Source organism: Triticum urartu, chromosome 4A (genome assembly GCF_056163025.1).
Source record: "Triticum urartu cultivar PI428250 chromosome 4A, HENAU_Tu73, whole genome shotgun sequence".
Lineage (NCBI taxonomy): Eukaryota > Viridiplantae > Streptophyta > Magnoliopsida > Poales > Poaceae > Triticum > Triticum urartu.
Genome location: NC_141876.1, coordinates 270,084,849 through 270,098,187, shown reverse-complemented (window position 1 = coordinate 270,098,187; position 13,339 = coordinate 270,084,849). Strand labels below are relative to the sequence as shown.

Sequence of the window (13,339 nt, the reverse complement as noted above, 5' to 3'; positions counted from 1 at the left end):
GCTCCGATTTAGCTATACTTCAGTCGACTGAATCGACTTTTGGGTCAGTCGATTTTCAGGGGGGGGGGGCTCGCCGGGGTGAAGGAAGAACCAGCCGCAGCGGGGAGGGGGGCTCGCCGGAGAGGTACCCCACTATCTATCTTAGGGTTCAGGATGGGGGCGGTGGTCGCCGGCGGTGGCTGGGCGTTGGCGGGGCGGTGGCGTGGGGATTGCCGGAGAAAAAGCTCGGCACGGGGGGGCCTAGAGGGATGGCTGGGGCGTCGGCAGACCGGCGGTGGGGAGTGTTTTTGGGGCGGGCAGGGAGGCGCACCGCCGGCCGCGGGCGACGGGGGCTACTATTTGGCCGGTGGTGGCTGGCGGCTCAGGGGGGTGGAGGTTGAAGATGAACCACGGGCCCTTGATTTCGTATCCAACGGCTGCAAAATCGACTGACCAGAGATGAAAAAGTCAGTCGACCGATGTGTAGCATCACCTTGCTAGTGTGTTCAATTTCGACAGCAAAATTATGTTTCGACAGCAAAATTGAGTTTCGATAGTTAAGTTCAGCTTCGACAATTAAGTTCAGTTTCGACAGTTAAGTTCAGTTTCGACAGTTAAGTTCAGAGATGAGTGGCTGATGTATTTTACATCTAGCACTTTGTGGTTATGTATTTTATGTCATGTATTGGAGATGCAATTAGAATTCCACTCAGGTTAAAGTTGTTCGTTGTCTTTCTTATCCTGCTTCAGCCTCGGTGTCGTACAACTCACCGGAGCTGCTCCAATGACGAAACCCTCCATCACAGCGCAGCAGTACCTCGGGCTCCATCTCCAGACGCCTAAGATCTTCTTCCCCTCCTCCGACAGCAAAGTCAGCCGAAGCATCCTCACTGGCCAACCCAATCATGCTGAGATCGACATGGCTTCGCCAAAGAGGTTGTACACTTGTTGCATCTCTTTTTTACTCTACATGTTATATTTATTGTCCACTGAGCACACGGATTTGTTCCTTTAGTGTCTCCTTGAAAGAAAAAACGTAGGAATTTTAATTTTCACTTGTCCTCCTTTTCAAATTCCTATTCATGAAGCACAAGACTAAGAGATATTAGCATAATAGCATTATAACCGTACATTTTCTTGTGGTTTGACTTAATCTCACCATGCTTCTTTGCATCCTGTGATCTTCCAATTGTTGTGAATCAAACACCCAGATTGGCAGAAATCATGTGTTTTTTAATTCTCTGTTTTGCACGTGCAATCCTATCCTATTCCTGTCTATTTCCTATCCCTGCATTGTTGGAATCCTCCAATTCAAACGAGCCCTTATAGAATTACTTCTCTTACAGATAGTTGTCAAATAAAACCTTGCGTGGTTTGTCCCGCTCCTGCTGCACCGTCGTCCACCCCAGCTCAGCTGCTCCAATGACAGAAGGGTCCAGCACAGCAGGGGTCCGGCCTCCAGACTGTCTTTCGCCACCTTAGATCTTCTTCCCCGCTGTTGGCAGCCATGAAAACTGCATTACCATCATCAACCGAGAAGATGACCTCGAGGACTACATGGGTCCGCAAGAGAGGTCGCACTCTTTCGTGTCTGCTTACGTTATGCATCGCTTAACATTACATGCTACTTTATCATCCTATTCACCAATTAGACTCTGAGTCAGCTCCAAACTAATGGTAAAACTTGAGTTTTTAAATGGTTGTGGGGTACATATCGGGGCCGCTATCAATAGTATCTATCTACTATCTGGTTAATCTCCGGTGTCTACTATGAGTTTCATGTTGGGTGGGAAACAAACAGTAAATAAGCTATTATCTGTATTTTTTAACTGAAGCCATTATCTGCCTGCTATTATTGGTTTTGGGTCTATCCACAGGTTGCTACCATCACTCTGGATTTCTGCATGCACTCCTTACATAATCTCACTATGTTTTATTCCTATGCATGACAGTTATTTTAAACAATGGAACTGAACATGTAGAGCAAAAGAGACGAGCCTTGTGTGGCAATAAAATTTCATGCAGACATCGCTCCATGGTAGGCGCAAAGGCAGCCCCCCTCCATGCATTTCGGATTGTAATCGAGAGGAAGATATCTATTCCGAGGGGGACTTAGAAGGAGAAGACAACTCCTATTTACCCCCTGAGGTCTTCGCTCTAACTTGGCATGCTGATGTTGGTTATATCATGCATATGGTGTCTTGCATTGCTTACTTTATACATCAAATATGTCATCTGCTTAGTTTGGACATCCTTTGTGTGAATGCCATCTATTTAGTTTATTCATCATTTATGTGAATTATGCAACGCCATCTTGTTTAGCCAGGCATCATATATGTGAATTTTGCAATGCCATCCTTCTTAGCCAGTCATCTTATATGTAAATTATATCAGGCCATCCTTTTTTTCGTTACATATTACATTTGTCAACAATGTTAGTACATTCAACTACTCTTCGTGTGCATCAACCATTTGACACGGTGATGGCAAATTCTGAAGTGAAAACAAGGTCTTCATAGCAGACTATGCTATCTGACGAAGCGCATATCTCGCTGGTTACGGGTAGCTCCTTAGAGGAGGATTCAGAGATAGATGACCAGTCCTATTCCCCCCCCAAGGTGTATGCTCTAACTTGGCAGGGTTATGTTGCTCATATCGTGCGTATGGTGTCTCGCATTGCTATGCCATTTGATTAGTTTAGACATGCTTTGTGTGAATGCCACATGTTCAGTGTCTAATTACCATATATGTGAATTATGCATTGCCATCTTGTTGCAAGACATTATAGATGTGAATTATACAATGCTATCTTGTTGCAAAGGCATTATATATGTGAATTATGCAATGCCATGCTGTTTAGCCAATCATCATGTATGTGAATTATATCATGCTATCATTTTTTTGTATTACATGTTCCATTTGTCGACAACGTTTGTATATTCAACTACTCTTCTTGTGCATCAGCCATTTGAAGCGGTGATGGAAGTATCTGGAGTGAAAACAAGGTATTCAGAGCAGACAATGCTACCTGCTGAAGCAGACATCTTGCTGGTTACAGAGAGCTCCTCGGAGGAGGATTCAGAGACTGATGACCAGTCCTATTTCCCCCTGAGGTCTATGCTCAAACTTGGCAGGGTTATTGTCGGTGTCAAAACCGGCGGATCTCGGGTAGTAGGTCCCGAACTGTGCATCTAGGCCGGATGGTAACAGGAGGCAGGGAACACGATATTTTACCCAGGTTCGGGCCCTCTTGATGGAGGTAAAACCCTACGTCCTGCTTGGTTAATATTGATGATATGGGTAGTACAAGAGTAGATCTACCACGAGATTAAGGAGGCTAAACCCTAGAAGCTAGCCTATGGTATGATTGTATGTATATGTCTATCGACTAGCCTGGCCTCGGTTTATATAATGCACCAGAGGCCTAGGATAACAAGAGTCCTAGCCGAATACGCCGGTGGGGAGGAGTCCTTGTCTTGATCACCAAGTCTTGTAGAATCTTCCATGTATGCGGCAGCTGTCCGAACTGGCCCATGAGTATACGGCCATGGGGGTTCTCGGCCCAATCTAACAGATCGGGAGATGACGTGGTGAGTACCCCCTAGTCCAGGATACCGTCAGTTATATTACCCATGTCATGCATGTTGTCTTGCTTTGCTTAGTTTTTACATCATATATGGATTGTCATCTGCTTACTTGCTTACTATATAAATCATATATGTGAATTATATCATGCCATCATGCTTACATAGTACATACACATCATCTATCTGAATTATGGCATGGCAACCCATTTAATAAAGACATCATATAGTTATATCATCTCATCCTGTTTAGTGTTTACAGTCATCATATTTTGAACTATGGCATTCTATCCGTGAATGTATGTGAATTATGGCATGCCAACCTATTTAATAAACACATCATATAGTTATGTCATGTCATCCTATTTACACAGTCTCATATTTTGAACTATGTCTTTCCATCTTTTTTAGTTAGCCATCATAATGTGAAATTGTGTCATGCTATCCTGTTTAGTTAGCCATCATATATGTGAAATTGTGTCATGCTATCCTGTTTGGTTAGACAACATAAATATGAATTATTTCATGCCCTCTTTTATTCCCCACTATCCATTGCACCTGTCTATCATACAATGTCTATACTTTCAATTACTTTTCTTGTTTATCAGCCATTTGAATTGGAGAGCGTGATGGCAGTATCTAAGGTAGTAACAACACGGTCTTCAGAAAAGATAGTGCTACCAGTTGATGCAGATAGAACCACGGTTGTACTTGCCCAAGGACCAGATCCACCACACATAACCCAGACTCTCACAGATTGTACCCCTACCCAGTTGGACAGAGAACCAGCTACACCCCTTCTAACCCCAACCCCGACAGATAGTAACCCAGTTCTAGTTGACACATCACCGTCTCCACCATAGAGCACCCAAACATGAGCAGTTAGTAAGGGAACTGCAGTGCCCAAAGCACGAGGACCACCACTCCGAATCCCAACTCAACGCTTAAAGGAGAAGAAGATTTGTTCTCAGGTCAGGTTCTATAGCTATGGTTCATACTCCTTTGCTCTTGCATTACTGTATTTACTCATACCAACTATTTTCAAATTTGAAGGATGGAATTGAAACTCCAATGGCGCAACAAGTATGTTTTAAACCTGTTTCTTTAACTGGTTTGCTATTGTAACCTGCTCTATGTTGATTTCAGTTTCAATTGAATAAACAGTTATGTTCTCATGTCATGCACATTACAAGTGTTGTTATTGCTCTATAGTTACCCACAGTTATATTCTGTCTATTCTGCTTTGTCTTGAACAAATATTATTTGAACTGTGTCTCTATCTTGATTTGGCAACAAAAACTAGAATGATATAGACCATAAAGTGACCATGGTACATAGATATATGTTTGTTTCATGCTGTTATCCTGTCCACTTTACTACTGAACTCATTTACCAAAATGAGTTTCATATACAACATGGTAAACATGTGATGTGTCTGCATGTTTCTCTTTTAGAATGCGTACAAAATATTGGAGAACAGTACCGCGTTATCCAATGGTAAAGGAAGTAATGCAGATAAGGTTCAAGATAGTGAGACATCCCTGTTGGTCTCCAAGAAAGCTGATAAAAACTATCTTGACGACAGTGAGGGAACCCAAAAGTCCTGTCTTGATGTAGTGTTCGAGTTACTGGCCACTACTGCTGGCACAAGCTCTTCGAACTCGCTGCCTGAATCAGTTCGTCTTCTTGAGTCTCAACTTCAAGTTGAAAGACATCGATCAGATGTGCTGCGACAGGAAGCTGAAGGACTGAGGAAGTCCCTGCAGAATTCAGATGCATATTTTCTGGTGCAATAATAAGCGCTGGAGGATTTAAGCGCCAAACAAGAGAAAGTTAATAAGCTTGCTAAGCATCTTGCCAGCATTATGGGTACCCAGGATATTGTTTCTTGAGATCTTCTGAAGTGGTTTCAGTTCTGGATTTGTTTTGCTGCGGCGTTTATTTGCGCTGGTCACCAACTTTGACAACCAGTGTATATGATATGATGTTTTGTTCCCTATATTTGCACTGGTGGCGAACTTTGATGCCTAGTGGATGTAATATGTGTAATAGCCGTGATAGCCTAGCGTTAGTTGCTTGCTTATTTATTTATTTCCTTGTTGTCTTGTTTATTTGTTTGCTTGTAGCCATTGCAGTTCTTTTTCCGCGGTTAGCTAGTGGCTGCAATAACCTATTTTTTAAAACTAGGCCACAATAACCATGGGCTAATATTTACTGTAGTGACACTGGGCCTCCTACTGGCCGTAGAAACAGTGGGCCTTCTACGGGCCGTAGAAACAATGGGCCTTCTACGGGCCATAGAAACAATGGTCCTTCTGCGGGCCGTATCATCAATGGGCCTTATACGGGCCGTATGATCGATTGGCCAAACATGGGCCAAACAGACCGCATTATGGCCGTAAACGGGCTAGAGTTGGAATCGTCCGTTCATGGGCCGACCATAACGGGCCATCGTTAATAGGTCATATTTGATGATGCTATGAAAACGGCCTAGCGTATTAACGGACCACAAACGGGCCGACTGTAACCACGAGCTGAATTTGGCCCACAAGCAGAAAATGGCAGTAACGGGCCATAAGTAAACGAATGCTGGAAATGAGCCCAAGAATAAATGGGCTCTGAGAAGGCCGAAAGATAACATGGGCTGGAAACGGCCCAACGGAATAACGGGTCGTTAATGGGTATAAAGTGATACACTTTTCATTACGGGCCAGTTTCACCACGGGCCGTTAATGGGTGTAAAGTGATACACTGTTCATTACGGGCCAGTTTCACCACGGGCCGTTAATAGGCCAAGAGTTACATAGGGCCTCATATGGGCCTATAGACGTCATGGGCCATACATGGGCCAGAAGTGAAGATGGGTTGGAATCATATTGGGTGGCCCAGATGACGCTACTGGGCCTAATTCGGATAGGGCGTAACGGGCCTTGGGTTAGCGGGCTGTAAATGGGCTATATGCGAACATGCCATTAACAGGCTTTACATGGGCTGGCCCGCCACCTTTGACCAAGTCAAATGGGCCGGCCTTTTCATAGGAATGGGCCTCTGTTGGGCCGTGTCACATGTCGATGTATCATAGGCGCCTTCTGTCCAATGAGTGGATGACATCTGTCCCAACGATGAGCCGACACGTGTTTCCTCCAGCCAATGATGATTTTACACGTGGAAAATCCCCATTGGTCGGGGCTGTTAACGGGTTATTGGATCCAAAACCCGACCCGATAGCTTAACGGCATTCCGTTACGATGGATGCCACGTGTCGGTCACCCTTGACGAAAGCACTTCTATGACGCAGGATTTATCGTCATGGAAGTGGACACTTCCGTGATGATAATTTTGGTAATGTCATGGAACACTTCTACGACAACACAGGTATGACTATCTTGATTCTGTCATAAAATCGTCATGGATGTACATGCATGACAGAAAATGCGACCTACTGTGACAAACACGTATCATCACAGAAGTGTATTTTTTTGTAGTGTTTGGGGCAGGTTTGGGTATATGCTTGTCACATACGAGAGCTTCTCACAGCAAGCATGATGGTTTCGGTAGGGAACGCCCCAACTTTGGGGGCGAAACGATATCCATTGCCTCTAATTGCTTTCAAATTTTCTCTCGTGTCAACATAGAACAACAGGAGTGTTGTGTTATTTTTTGTGATTTTTCAGGGTTCGTTTGGACATTTTTATGCATTAAGTGAGTTTTCAATGCATTTATGTGCATAATTCAAATTTGAACTACATGCACATGCTCCGGTGCATATAAACTGGTTGAAAAATCAAATCTTTTGTCCTTGGGTGCATTCTTAGGTCCCATGCAAGAAATGGGAATGAATGTCAAGCACTGTGCCACCGTGACTCGGCCGCAAACATTGAGATACCTTGTTTTTAAATTCTAGTAAATCCCAAACTCGTCTGAAATTCATGAAACTTGGCATGCTATCATGGAGCGGCATCAACATGCCGTGGTAAAGTTTTTGTCCCATTTGGGGCAGGTTTGGGTATAGGCTCCTCACAAACCAGAGCTTCTCACAACAAGCGTGATGGTTTCGGTAGGGAACGCCCCAACTTTGGGGGCGAAACGATATCCATTGCCTCTTATTGCTTTCAATTTTTTTCTCATGTCAACATAGAACAACAAGAGTGTTGTGTTATTTTTTGTGATTTTTCGGGGTTCGTTTGGACATTTTTATGCATTAAGTGAGTTTTCAATGCATTTATGTGCATAATTCAAATTTGAACTACATGCACATGCTCCGGTGCATATAAATTGGTTGAAAAATGAAATCTTTGGTTCTTGGGTGCATGCTTAGGTCCCATGAAAGAAGTAGGAATGAACGTCAAGCACCGTGCCACCGTCACTCGGCCGCAAACATTGAGATACCTGATTTTTAAATTCTAGTAAATCCAAAACTCATCTGAAATTCATGAAACTTGGCATGCTATCATGGAGCGGCATCAACATGCTGTGGTAAAGTTTTTGTCCCATTTGGGGCAGGTTTGGGTATATGCTTCTGACAAAGCAGAGCTTCTCACAACAAGCATGATGGTTTCAGATAGAACACCCGTATGCAAAGTGAGAGCGGGATTTGTGCATCTCCTGAACACACACGGTTCTTTTGGATGACCCATGTGAATCACTAGTGGGGCGGCGCAGTACTATTCGATTTGACAGTGGGCGACACAGTTCCAGATACGGCTTTAATGCAGAAGAGGGAGAGGCGGTTCCTGAAATGTTGAACGGCCAATGATGCATCCTCCTTCAATTAGCATCGTGTGAATGCATGAGGCAAGTAATGGGAGGACGGGGAAAAGAGGCAGCACGATGTGAATGCAACGCAGTTTGCACTCATATAAAGGCGCCCCTCCATTCCAATGCATCTACCAAATCGTACGTACCTAAGCATTTGCCTAAGCACCTACACTAATAAGCGCAAAAGTGCCCACTCCAGACCCATGGCGGCGATGCGCGCGAGCAGCCAATGACTGTGCCAGATGGTCCACGACGCCGGCCTACGGCATGGCACTATGGATCGTCTCCATATGGTGTTGGCGACCGGTTGGTGGATGGCCGTCGTCGACGCCAGCTATGACTCTCAGTTGGACCAGATGATCATTCGTAGCACCAACAGGTTCACCGTCGTCAAGAAGCTCGCGGACGACATCGCCATACTCCCCCAGCCCGCGTGCCTAGGCTCCTCATTGCCTGCCACCCTAATTGGCCTCCATGGTCGGAACCTCTTTGAACCACTGGTGGCCCTGCGACTGCCCACCGACGCCATGAAGAATGTCCACCTGGAGGTCGCGCTTGCCACGAGGTGCCTCACCCTGCAAGAAACTGTCGACCTACACATCCATGTGTACGAATGAATCATGTACATAGGAATCTACAAGGCCAGTGAGGACGCTACGATGTTGGCCTTCTTCAGCCGGCTGGAAGACTTGGATGCCTTAGTTGAGAAGCACCTTGACCTTGCCACACAAGCCGTTGCTCGTTAGCCGCCGGTCGGTGGCCCGGCCGGTGCACTGAGTTGAGGAGGAGGAGGTCGTATGTTGATGGATGCATCTTTCTTTTTGCCTCCTGTAACCACCACTGCAAACGCATCATCGTGGTCTTAATTCTTATTTTGCTATTGTATTCTCGTTCCAGTCAATACAGACATGCACGATCCCTTTGCTCAATACATACATGTCCGTTCCAGTCGTATTTTGATTGGCTTGAATGAAGGCCTATCTCGCCGTTAGGCGCCGCAGCGCTTTGCGCGTCCGTTGACGCGCTCTGCTTGCGTCCTTCAGCGCGCTCGGCTTGTGGTCAGCTTTTCCTTACGTGTTCAACTGCTATATGCATATATATATACCATCGATCCCTATATACGCACGCGCGAAGAATTCATCCCACACACCATCCACCACATCCCGAGCCCCGATCCCATTTCTTCCAGCGCGCCGCCACCCCCAACCCCGCCGTCGTGCGCCGTCACCCCCAACCCCGCCGCCGTGCGCAGTCGCCCTCGCCCGACCGCCACGCGCCGCCGCCCTCGCCCGGTCGCCACGTGCCGCCATCCTCATCCCCACCACCGGGTGTCGCCGCCCCCAGCCGGACGCGACCGCCGCACCCTTGCTTCCATCCGCCGCCGCCCCATGCTTCCAACGCTCGCCCCTCCACCCCCACCGGCCCTCTTCCCCAGCGCGCCACCAGGCCCTCCCCCACCGCCATCTTCCACGCGCCGCCGTCGCTAGTCCCCTGCCCAGCGTGCTGGGGGCCCTTCGCGTCCCATCTCCGGCAACGAGCTGCCCCCGCTGGACCTCGAGCGCAGCCGCCCCTCCGACTATGCCAAGTTCATCAGTCCGTCAGTTCGCCGGTAGGATCCGCAGGTAGGACCCCATCTTCCACCTCACCTACTCTCTACTGCAAGAGCAGCACAGGGAGGAGCCATGCACTTTTTTCTGTAGAATTTTGTATAATCTAGTTCATATTTGGTCTACTTGTGTAATTCCGTCAGTTCATGACAAGTATGTACTAATGATAGAAATATAGGTCATTTGTGAATCATGCTTCTTTCAGCGGGGAACAGATCCATAGCAGGTTGTTATGCTTGTGAAAGTTCAACATTTTTTTCAGATTTCTCTTTGGTGTGTGAGGACTAAAAGAATGCATTCTTTTTAGATTTTTCCTGTATTTGTTTGTAGAGAATAGGAGAAAACTAGACTAATGTTCAAGGTTATTGAGCTTCTGACTTTAGATTCTGAACATCTTCTGTTACTTGCTACATACAAAGGGGGAAACTGATTCTGAACATCTTGCGAGGCTCCCTACTAGATGTCGGTGCCGGAGGGTAACGGACACCGTTGTCTCCCCACGCCCATAGACTTCTCTTCTCTCCTGCAATGCAAGGTTGGTTTTCCTCTTAAACATTCATACAGAACGAATTGAGCTACTCCGTACACATTGTTCGTCGGTGTCAGAACATGTTATACTAAAGTAGCAAGTTCAGGAACTATGTTCCAAACTGAAGCTCAGACAAGGAGACGGGGATATATAGACAAAGTGTTTTCAGTATATGTAAACTACAACATATTATATCGAATACCACTGATAGTTCTTCTGTATCAGAAGGTACATTTTTTGTCTTTCAGTGATGTGTCATGTTGTACTGTTCTGTCTAGCTACATATGATGTTACTTGTTGGCGAAGTAGAATTACTTAATTGCATGGTAATCTGCTATACCAACGAATCATCTTAGTTAAACAATTCTTCCTTTGTTTTATAGCTGTGAGGGAGCATTACTTGCATCTGAATTGGCTGATTGCATTGTTAAACTCTGGGATGTTGCGTCTAGCACAAAGGCCCTGAAGATGGATGACACGTAAGTTGGTTGGCTTGCTTGTAAAAGGCTCCTCTAGTCACTGAAAGTTTTATGTCTTATGCTGCCAACACTAAAGCGATATTTTGTAGTATCTGTACATACTGCTAACTGCATTTCCATTAACTCATAGTCTTGTATCAGTCCTGACATAACAATTTGGTTTATGTGGGTTTGAACTGTAGGGACGTGTGGAGCGAGCACTTTGGCAACGGAAAAATGAAAACAAAATGCAGGTGTTCGTCGCATGTGTCTGTTCAACGAGGGCTTCGGTGACGGTCCGCTGCTGGTGGCCGCCTCACCATGGTTAAGTTTGGCGTAGTCGCATGTGTCGCTTGCTGTTGTGGCCGTCTCCAGGTACATAGTGATGTTCCTATTAATGCATGTAGTGTTGCTCCGTTAAATCACTTGTTCATCTTGTTTGTTCCAACCACGCCGGATGCCTAGTACTAGTAGCTTGCACTAGCCTATACATGAAGCATCTCAAGCCGTTGTTAATAGATGTGAGTAGTACTGATTGTTTTGATTGAGTTGGCGTCTCAGATTATACTGGAGCATGTGTTTTCGCAGAGAGTTTAGGTTCCAGATTGCCAAAAGTTTGAACATAGTGAGATGGATGGGAAACTACCAGACAGAGATGATATTGGACAAAGCAAAATTAGTAAAAGAAAGAAAATGCTAGAAGTTCAACTATGGTAACTTGAAAAGTTCATGAAAAATAAAATACAGAAGTTCAGAGAAGAGGGTCGGAAAAAGATTTGGGAAAAGACACGCACCAAAAAAACATGGGAAATGTCAGTTCAAAAAAACTTGTCCTAAGTAGTTAAGAGTTTATTTGGAGTGGTTAGCAATTCAGGATCTTGGAATCCTATGTGGTCTCTGGTAAGGTATGCACAGAATGATATCTACCTCGATGAGTGTAATGTGTTTTCTCACTTCCAGGCCTAGGGATGTTTTTCATTTGACATACTTCAAGTATTTTGTGGGTAAGTAAACCAATCATGTTTTTTGTAGTTTGGAGGAAAATCATAATAAGTTCTAAGGAAATAAATATAGAAGTTCATATTTCGAAACAAATGAAGTATTTGGAAAGTAAAATGAATTATTTCAAAGTACATATTTTTTTATGTTTCGTTGCGAATTTGTAATGTTACTGTACATGAACTTGTGCATGCTAATTGGTGGCTATTGTGTGTGTGCAGGGTACGTCCAACGACAATGAGCAGGCATCAAGTGTATTGATGAGCAGCGAGACGGTGGCATGGAGTAGTTGAGTAGGTGTGCGTAGTTCAAGTTCACCAGTATTTGTAAATGCTGGTAGCAGTACTAGTATTTACAAATTTGTAACCTAAGAACTAAGCTTGCATCTCGTTACTTCTATGGAAGCACTAACCTCGTAATTTTATTGGACCAACCACTAACTTGAGAATTAGACATGGTGCTCAGTGTATTCTCTCAATCTTGGTTGTTCTTGCAGTGCTTATAAGCTTGACATCTTTGATGAATCCAGCCCGAACTAAAGCCTATCGGTGAGCCGAGCGCTGGGCCAACCACTGTCGTCTGTCTACCTCCTTCCCGGGTGAGCCCATGCTCTTCTGCTCTTGACGCTTGAGCCGCCTCCAATTCTTTTCTCTGTTCGAAAATTCCCAAAGCATCAGTACTTTGTATCAGGATACACCATGTTATTTCTGCAAATTTCCATTATGCTTGTATGTCCAAAATGTGTGCATTTACTACTGTTGATTTGTTGTAGTGCAGATAAGTTACCCTGTTGCGGGCTGACCTGGAGGCGGCTCCTCCATGTCGACACAATTGCAGGACCAACGTGCTATTGATCACGCAAGCTTCCTCAAGGAGCTTGTGCCCAACGATACTAAAAGGAAAAATTGCTCGAGTATTGAACTACTTATTCAGTCATGCTATTACTGAGTAAAAATGGAGTGAAAGTGTATTGCAATTGATCTCTCTTAAACCCTATCAATCCTCTATCTATCCTTTCTTTGCTTGTTTTTTGGTCTGTAATTCAAGAACTTTGACCTTTGTAATTTGGTTTTTGGTTAATTTGTTATGCCCAGTACAAACCATTAAATCTGAAGAGGCTTCTAATAGCAAGAAAATGTGCAGTCGGTGTGGTGTATATGTCATTCATGTATGAAAATTTGTAGTCGGTGTTGTGTATATGTTATTCATGTACATGTATTATACTCCCTCCGTTCCGAATTACTTGTATTGGATTTGTCTAGATACGGATGTATCTAGACTCATTTTAGTGCTAGATACATCCGTATCTAGACAAATCTAAGACAAGTAATTCAGAACGGAGGGAGTATGTGTGAAGAAAATTTCTATATATGATGAGATGATTGCTAATTCTTCAAAGAAGGTATAGTACATGACAACTTGATG

At 44.7% G+C, this 13,339-nt stretch overlaps 1 long non-coding RNA gene across 4 annotated transcripts; it reads left to right on the top strand.

Annotated features, from left to right (window-relative positions):
* Positions 1 to 9,437: 9,437 nt before the first annotated feature.
* LOC125551522 (uncharacterized) lies at positions 9,438 to 13,111 on the top strand. 4 transcript variants are annotated; one of them, XR_007302766.2, is made up of 7 exons: positions 9,438 to 9,943; positions 10,348 to 10,463; positions 10,841 to 10,936; positions 11,119 to 11,290; positions 12,136 to 12,211; positions 12,411 to 12,512; positions 12,687 to 13,111. It is a non-coding gene; the product is annotated as an uncharacterized LOC125551522 (long non-coding RNA). The 4 variants fall into 4 exon arrangements; XR_007302765.2 differs by having other exon boundaries at positions 9,439 to 9,943; positions 12,692 to 13,111; XR_007302764.2 differs by having other exon boundaries at positions 9,440 to 9,943; positions 10,389 to 10,463; positions 12,411 to 13,111.
* Positions 13,112 to 13,339: the final 228 nt, after the last annotated feature.